At 34.9% G+C, this 9,657-nt stretch overlaps 1 non-coding gene across 1 annotated transcript; it reads right to left on the bottom strand.

Annotated features, from left to right (window-relative positions):
• Nucleotides 1-8,411: 8,411 nt before the first annotated feature.
• Trnah-gug lies at nt 8,412-8,483 on the bottom strand. The gene has a single exon. It is a non-coding gene; the product is annotated as a tRNA-His (tRNA).
• Nucleotides 8,484-9,657: the final 1,174 nt, after the last annotated feature.

A 9,657-nucleotide genomic window follows, 5' to 3' on the forward strand; every position in this document is an offset into this window, starting at 1 on the left:
TTAGTTAATACGGGGTATTTGTAAAAATAATACACTGTCAGAAGCATATCACACAGATTGATTGTTTTATTTTCGGAAACTCTATTGGGATTTAAAACTACAAAGGATATTAGTACTAATGCTGTCAGTAATAGGGTTCTGCCTAGGTTTTGTAAATAAATTCGCATATGCTTTATAAAATAAATATATGTATCTATAAATCTTAGTATCTTCTATAATAAAATTCCACACAAATTTTTAACTTTGCCATTTCATAAATTTCAATCATTTGAAAAAAATACATTTGGTAAATAAGGCATAGTATTCAGTACATGATGACGCAGACGATAAAAAAGCTTGGAATTAATGCTTGTGGACTTTCAGGCAGGATAAATTACATACATGTTTATATAATTGTAATAAACTAACATGACTGTATTTTTAAATGGTGAAAACGAGTACTGAGTTTCTTGCCGGTTCTTCTAGGTGGAACCTACTTTTAGAACCCGTGGTAGGTTCAATTGAAATAGTTGTTAAATGACGATTCAAAAGTGCTTATAAAAGCCTACTTGAATGAAGTATATTTTGATTTTGATTTTTTTTGAGTGATATATCATTAGATGTGAAGTTTGTGTGGATACCGTACTATGAATAAAAAATGAAGATATATTTAACAGGGACTATTTTGTCCATATCGAATTTTCTTTTTTTTTCTAGAATTTTTTTCAATTTTCTTTTGCTTTTCTAGAATATTCCTGTTGATTCTCACGGTTTAATTAACCGGGTCTAGCAAGTTCGTCAAATTAATGAATAGGTTAAGTTGTGTCGTCAGGTCACGGGGTTACTCCGAAAGTTTTGAGATTAAAACCGTCTGCAGTGGTTTGCGAATCTGTTTTATTTAGAAAGATTTTTTTTTGAAATTTTAAAGCGACAATATTTATAGCATTTCACTTAAGATTTTATTTTTTTATACGTGATATGTATTGTGTCTACAGATTATAATACCAAGTCACCCGGCCGTGTCTGTTTGTCTGTTCGAAACTCCAAAACTACTGAACCGATTTTCATGCAGTTTTCATTAATCGACAGAGGGATTCATGCCAACGATTTTAGTATATAATATATTATGGTTTTTGTGTAATTAAGTTGAAATAGAACGACAATTATTGAATATGTCGGAAAAAAGTAATAAAAAAAAACAGAAATATAAATATAAAAAACAATCTTTCGTCCACCCGTGCGAAGCCGGGACGCTCCGCTAATATTATTATTTATTATATTATATTGTATTATTTATTATATTATTTATTATATTATACATTATATTGTATTGTATTGTAAACTAGTCATAGTTAGGTAGGTTTTGGGGTATTTCCAAAAATCACGCCCAAAGTCCTAATCTTTTCGTTATATTTTCACAACGAACATACCCAACATATAGTAGGTTTACATGTTACATACTTAAACAATGAAGTTAAATAATCATTTGCGGGAGAGCTTTACATGTTTCCATAACAGATACATGGTCACATTATATATCAGCGTAAAACTGTAAACATCGTTAGCTGACAATCAGTCATCAATATTTTGTATAAAATTTAGTTGAACGGCTTTCCGAAGTGAATATCACTTTAGATATAAAAATTGAAACATAATGTAACCGAGAGATTATCAAATATCGAAATTTTATACTTTGTATTGTATTTTTATTACGATAAGTAGGAAAAGAAAATAACCCACCTTGTTTTTTACGTGATTGGTGGTAAACGAGCAGGAGGCTCACCTGATGGAAAGTGACTACCACCGCCCATGGACATCTGCAGCACCAGGGGACTAGCAGATGTGTTACTGGTCTTTGAGGAAGGAGTACGCTCTTTTCTTGAAGGTTATAATGTCGTATCGGTTCGGAAAAACTGTTGGCGAAAGCTGGATCCACAAAGTGGTTGTGCGAGTCAGAAAAAATCACCTTTTTAATTGTTTCGTTTAAATTATACGCATTCTAAGCACTGGGCTCGGTATATTATGAAAACTTTATTAAAATAGAAATCATTTTTAATTTAATCATTTTCTTTTAATAAAAATAAGAGTAAGATGTAATTAGTGTACGGGTGAATGCATCACTGAAATCAAGTATCAGAATTTCAAAATTAAAGCGAATATAAATTTGGAAGCCTCATTTTTCCCTAAAAAGAGGGGACGGCTTGATGTGTACTGTGTCTAAAACTCGTTCACGAAACGTTTGCGTATAATATTATGCAATAATACATACTTTATATTAAGCTTCACGTTGAAGAAATACATCGTGAGGTAACCTGCACGTGTCAGTCGCTCTTTCACGACCAAACCGCTGAACCGAATTTGATATAATATGGTATGAAGCAAACTCCGGAAGGATATAGGCTAATATTTGTCTATTAGGTAAATGACAACCAACACCCTTAAAAGCAAGCAAAGCCGCAGGTACTAGTAGAAAATAAACTGACGATACTTTATCGATTATTTTGAAATAATTGATATCTTATTTTATAAAATGAGCTTATAATACATCAGTTATAATGAGAAGTAATTTGAGTAATAACCTTTTTATTGTGTGTAATCCTTCTCTCATTAACGTAGATCCCATAAAATTTGAATAGAAAAAGATTGAACGTACGTTCGCGTGAAAATTTGGCCTGAATATATGAGAAATTTTTTGTGCAATATTATCATAATATTTATAATAATTGCAATTTAAATATTCACATTTTTCCAAATAGTAACTTACAATTTTACAGTTTAAGATGTCAGAATTTTTTTAGTTTTTGGGTTAGTAAAACCTTTTATATTAAAGGAAGGTTTAATTTTATAGCTATAATACGAGCCAACCAGGGCGGTGAAGGAGAACATCGTGAGTAAACCTGCATGTTTCTAATTTCATAGAAACTCTGCCACATTTGTATTCCATCGACACACCAACAGCATGGTGGAATATGTTCCCAAAGGGAGAGGAGGCCTAGGCGCAGCAGTGGGAAATTTACAGACTGTTGTGGTTGTCGTAACCCGGTTTTCATGGGTACGCCACTCCGAGGTCTTGGGTTCGATTCCCGGCCGAGTCGATGTAGAAAAGTCATTGGTTTTCTATGTTGTCTTGAGTCTGGGTGTTTGTGGTACTGTCGTTACTTCTGATTTTCCATAACACAAGTGCTTGAGCTACTTACATTGGGATCAGAGTAATTAATGTGATGTTGTCAAAAAGAAAAAAAATATATATTTAAATAAAACTAATTATAACGGATGAATCGCGTATATTAATTATTTTTAAACATCCCGACGTTTCGAGCACTTTGCAGTGTTCGTGGTCGCGGGTAGACATCACCCGTGTCTCTGATCAGGCTACCCGTGACCACGAACACTGCAAAGTGCTCGAAACGTCGGGATGTTAATTAGTTTTATTTAAAAAACGCATACCACTATTCCTCCACATGAAGTGGGGGGCGGGGTGTATACCTGCTAAAAAACCAACGTTAGCGACCCACTTTGTCTTTTTGGAGGATGTTACGAAATCTTTTGTGCATACTACCGTGACGTCCTAACGGTAGGCTCACCTCTGCGGAGTTCCACTTCCTAGGGAGTTCTCAGGGTACAGAAACCCTTAAGTAGCTCAAGCACTTGTGTTATGGAAAATCAGAAGTAACGACAGTACCACAAACACCCAGACTCAAGACAACATAGAAAACCAATGACTTTTCTACATCGACTCGGCCGGGAATCGAACCCAAGACCTCGGAGTGGCGTACCCATGAAAACCGGGTTACGACAACCACAACAGTCTGTAAATTTCCCACTGCTGCGCCTAGGCCTCCTCTCCCTTTGGGAACATATTCCACCATGCTGTTGGTGTGTCGATGGAATACAAATGTGGCAGAGTTTCTATGAAATTAGAAACATGCAGGTTTACTCACGATGTTCTCCTTCACCGCCCTGGTTGGCTCGTATTATAGCTATAAAATTAAACCTTCCTTTAATATAAAAGGTTTTACTAACCCAAAAACTAAAAAAATTCTGACATCTTAAACTGTAAAATTGTAAGTTACTATTTGGAAAAATGTGAATATTTAAATTGCAATTATTATAAATATTATGATAATATTGCACAAAAAATTTCTCATATATTCAGGCCAAATTTTCACGCGAACGTACGTTCAATCTTTTTCTATTCAAATTTTATGGGATCTACGTTAATGAGAGAAGGATTACACACAATAAAAAGGTTATTACTCAAATTACTTCTCATTATAACTGATGTATTATAAGCTCATTTTATAAAATAAGATATCAATTATTTCAAAATAATCGATAAAGTATCGTCAGTTTATTTTCTACTAGTACCTGCGGCTTTGCTTGCTTTTAAGGGTGTTGGTTGTCATTTACCTAATAGACAAATATTAGCCTATATCCTTCCGGAGTTTGCTTCATACCATATTATATCAAATTCGGTTCAGCGGTTGGGTCGTGGAAAGAGCGACTGACACGTGCAGGTTACCTCACGATGTATTTCTTCAACGTGAAGCTTAATATAAAGTATGTATTATTGCATAATATTATACGCAAACGTTTTCGTGAACGAGTTTTAGACACAGTACACATCAAGCCGTCCCCTCTTTTTAGGGAAAAATGAGGCTTCCAAATTTATATTCGCTTTAATTTTGAAATTCTGATACTTGATTTCAGTGATGCATTCACCCGTACACTAATTACATCTTACTCTTATTTTTATTAAAAGAAAATGATTAAATTAAAAATGATTTCTATTTTAATAAAGTTTTCATAATATACCGAGCCCAGTGCTTAGAATGCGTATAATTTAAACGAAACAATTAAAAAGGTGATTTTTTCTGACTCGCACAACCACTTTGTGGATCCAGCTTTCGCCAACAGTTTTTCCGAACCGATACGACATTATAACCTTCAAGAAAAGAGCGTACTCCTTCCTCAAAGACCGGTAACACATCTGCTAGTCCCCTGGTGCTGCAGATGTCCATGGGCGGTGGTAGTCACTTTCCATCAGGTGAGCCTCCTGCTCGTTTACCACCAATCACGTAAAAAACAAGGTGGGTTATTTTCTTTTCCTACTTATCGTAATAAAAATACAATACAAAGTATAAAATTTCGATATTTGATAATCTCTCGGTTACGTTATATTCTCATTTTTTATGTCTAAAGTGATATTCACTTCGGAAAGCCGTTCAACTAAATTTTATACAAAATATTGATGATTGATTGTCAGCTAACGATGTTTACAGTTTTACGCTGATATATTATAATGTGACCATGTATCTGTTATGGAAACAAACAAAGCTCTCCCGCGAATGATTATTTAACTTCATTGTTTAAGTATGTAACATGTAAACGTGCTATATGTAGGCTATGTTCGTTCTGAAAATATAACGAAAGGATTTGGACGATAAGCGTGATTTTTGGAAATACCCCAAAACCTACCTAACTATGACTAGTTTACAATATAATGTATAATATTAGCGGAGCGTCCCGGCTTCGCACGGGTGGACAAAAGATTGTTTTTTATATTTATATTTCTGTTTTTTTTATTACTTTTTTCCGACATATTCAATAATTGTCGTTCTATTTCAACTTAATTACACAAGAACCATAATATATTATATACCTAAATCGTTGTCATGAATCCCGCTGTCTATTAATGACAACTGCATGAAAATCCGTTCAGTAGTTTTGGAGTTTCGAACAGACAAACAGACACGACAGGGTGACTTGGTTTTATAATCTGTAGACACAATACATATCACATATAAAAAAATCAAATCTTAAGTGAAATGCTATAAATATTGTGGCTTTAAAATTCCAAAAAAAATCTTTCTAAATAAAACAGATTCGCAAACCACTGCAGACGGTTTTAATCTCAAAACTTTCGGAGTAACCCCGTGACCTGACGACACAACTTAACCTATTCATTAATTTGACGAAGAACTTGCTAGACCCGGTTAATTAAACCGTGAGAATTTGCAGGAATATTCTAGAAAAGCAAAAGAAAATTCTAGAAAAAAAAAAAGAAAATTCGATGTGGACAAAATAGTCTCTGTTAAATATATCTTCATTTTTTTATTCATAGTACGGTATCCACACAAACTTCACATCTAATGATATATCACTCAAAAAAATCTAAATCAAAATATACTTTATTCAAGTAGGCTTTTACAAGCACATTTGAATCGTCATTTAACAACTATTTCAATTGAACCTACCACGGGTTCTAAAAGTAGGTTCCACCTAGAAGAACCGGCAAGAAACTCAGTACTCGTTTTCACCATTTAAAAATACAGTCATGTTAGTTTATTACAATTATATAAACATGTATGTAATTTATCCTGTCTGAAAGTCCACAAGTATTAATTCCAAGCTTTTTTATCGTCTGCGTCATCATGTACTGAATACTATGCCTTATTTACCAAATGTATTTTTTTCAAATGATTGAAATTTATGAAATGGCAAAGTTAAAAATTTGTGTGGAATTTTATTATAGAAGATACTAAGATTTATAGATACATATATTTATTTTATAAAGCATATGCGAATTTATTTACAAAACCTAGGCAGAACCTTATTACTAACAGCATAAATACTAATATCCTCTGAAGTTTTAAATCCCAATAGAGTTTCCGAAAATATAACAATCAATCTGTGTGATATGCTACTGACAGTTTATTATTTTTACAAATACCCCGTATTAACTAAATACAAATGTTTCTTAAAAAAACTTCATCACTATGTGAGACTCGATTTGAAATTTATATCGTATCTTGAACAGTTTCGTCGGCACTATTCAAGCCACCAGTAAAATTATGGTAATAATAAGTGGTAAGCGCTAGAGCTGATTTGATTACAGCCCAGAGTACATTGAATACCAAACGATCTTGGGAATTATGTTAAAAATATTCTCATCTCATAAGTTTCGCTTCTCTAAAGCTAGTTATAACGTGTCTGATATATATTATATTATATGAGAACCTTTAGTTTAACATTGAACCTTTAAGTTAAACTTATCAACTTGTGTTGATTTTCAGTGGGACTATAATAGTATATACATATACGGCAAAACTAGTAAAACAAATCACATCCGAATTGAGTACGCTATCACAAATTATCAATATTTATTTCTTATGTGAATTTCTTTACACAAACGTAATAACTTGTAATATCATATGATCTAATATATTCGTCGATTTACATGTACTTGCTTTCGAGGTTTGAAGTGACGCAGGAGTCTATAGCGACGAATTGCGTCGAATAGCACAATACAGAGCTATTTATATTGGCGTTTCCCTGGAAGTAGGGCTTTGCGCAAGCCCGTCTGGGTTGGAACCACCCACTCATGAGTTATTCTACCGCCAATTAACAGTACTCAGTATTGTTGTGTTCTGGTTTGAAAGATGAGTGAGTCAGTGTAACTACAGGCACAGGGGACATAACATCTTAGTTCCCAAGATTGGTGGCACATTGACGATGTAAGGATTAGTTAATATTTCTTACAGCGTCATTGTCTATGGGTGATGGTAACCACTTACCATTAGGTGGCCCATATACTCGTCCGCCTACCTATAGCATAAAAAATGGTTGCATAAATCGGCACTAATCGGTTTTTCGAATTTTGCCGATGCTACATCAAAGTTGTGTCGTACTATACGCTTACCCTATTTGTATTACATAGTCTGGTTAAAGTTTTGTAATATGTTTGTCAAACAAAAGACTCACCTCAGGAGGTACACTTAAATGGATAAACGTATAAAGTTCAATGCGATACTATATATTAAGAACTAGCAATCCGCCCCGGCTTCGCACGAGTGCCATGGATACTAATGGCACACACACAGATGTTTCTTAAAATAATATTTTATTTACTTGCAAATAATTATTTTAACTAACTGTTTGTTGTGCGGTTGTTGTTAGTGATCGTTCCTGCGTTTGAATGACAGTCATATTGTCCGGGTAGGTATCACCCGCTCCTCATATATTCTACTATCAAGTAGCAATTAAGCAGTATTGCTGTGATCCGGTTTCAAGGATGAATGAGAGAGTGCAGGCACAAGAGACATACTATCTTAGCTCCCAACGTTGGTGGAACACTGCTAATTTAAGGTATGGTTAATATTTCTTATCGCCTACTGACGGTTGTGATCTCTTATAATCAGTTGGATCATTCGCCCGTCCACCAAACTACATCATAATAAAAACGCGTTATCACCTAATATAGAGATAATCACCATTTCCGATAGCTTACTTCACACAGCAAGGCAAAGAACCTACTCTACTTGAAGTAGGTTTAGAGGTTATTCCACCAAGTTATTAAACATTTCGTCAAAACAGGGTTTCTTGAATAAAATTTACAGGTAAAAATATAGCTCCGCCATACAGCTGAACGCTGCCGTGACCAGGATTCGAACCTGGGTTACTACGGCCACAACGTAGGGTCCTAACCACTAGACGATCACGGCTATCGGAGCGATGATAACAACGCCGAAATGAATTTACAGTTTATAAACTAAACTTACTTTCACTGCTACGGTTTGCACAAGAGCAAACGAAGTTGCCCCAGATAACATTTTTATCTCTTGTTGCAGCATAAAACAGTCCAATAATCAAAGTCTACCTTTTGAACAAATTATTTACTGATAGATCAATCACAGTATATTTTTTCAACAATTTACAACGATTTATATAATTAAATGACTAACAATAAACAAAACTATATAAAGCCTCTTTTTATTGAAATTATACAATGTTTTTTTTAAAGATAGTGAAGAAAGAAAGTGAATAATTCTCGGACGGACGCCGGATGAGCCTCCCATCGACGCCCGTCCGGAGGATCTCGCTGTCCGGGAGGTACGCTTCCAGCAGCGTACTGAGATAAGACGGCACCGTGGTATCTAAGTGCCTCCCACATAGTCCGAAGGGGCGACTACCACTTACCAGGACGACTTGCTTCCTTCGTCCGAGTCTTCGCGGCATCTTGGGCGCCGACTGTCGAACGGCCCGTCCTGAACCCGTACTGAGCCTCTGAAAGACTCGTCCCGACATTCTCGAGATGCTGAACGAGACGGGCTGCGAGGATCTTCTCGAAGAGTTTTCCCGTCACGTTCAGAAGCACAATTGGCCTGAATGCTTTAGAGGAAAAGACAGTGGTCACCTCATTCAGCATAAGTCTGTGCAAGTTCCAGCAAAATATAGTCACGGAAACGTGGAACGAAGAATGCTGCCACTTATATTATGCTAGTCTTGCACAGTACACAAAATGCAGGATAGCAGGTACTGTCGAACACGCCCTTGTTGTTTATTCAAGCAAGAAGCTCTTTGCTGCCGGTCAAGCATATGTAGTCTTAAGTAGGGTAAAATAAGGTCTTGTTATTAATTGAGAATATCCGAAATTAACCGGCAAGCGACCTTGCAACAGTGATGCGTTGAATGAGATGAATAGACTCAGAAACCATACAGTCATAACTAAAAAGTAAAAAGTAAATTCAAAATAAAAATATTTAAAAAAAAAGGTTTTATTTAAATGCACTAAAAAGAGGAAAATAAAATTTTCCTTCAAAATTTTAACTATCAATTTATAACCTCATTATACACAATTTCTTTAATCATAAAAGCTTGCCGCGTAATAACCTTGCT

Source organism: Vanessa cardui, chromosome 7 (genome assembly GCF_905220365.1).
Source record: "Vanessa cardui chromosome 7, ilVanCard2.1, whole genome shotgun sequence".
In the NCBI taxonomy this organism is placed as follows: domain Eukaryota; kingdom Metazoa; phylum Arthropoda; class Insecta; order Lepidoptera; family Nymphalidae; genus Vanessa; species Vanessa cardui.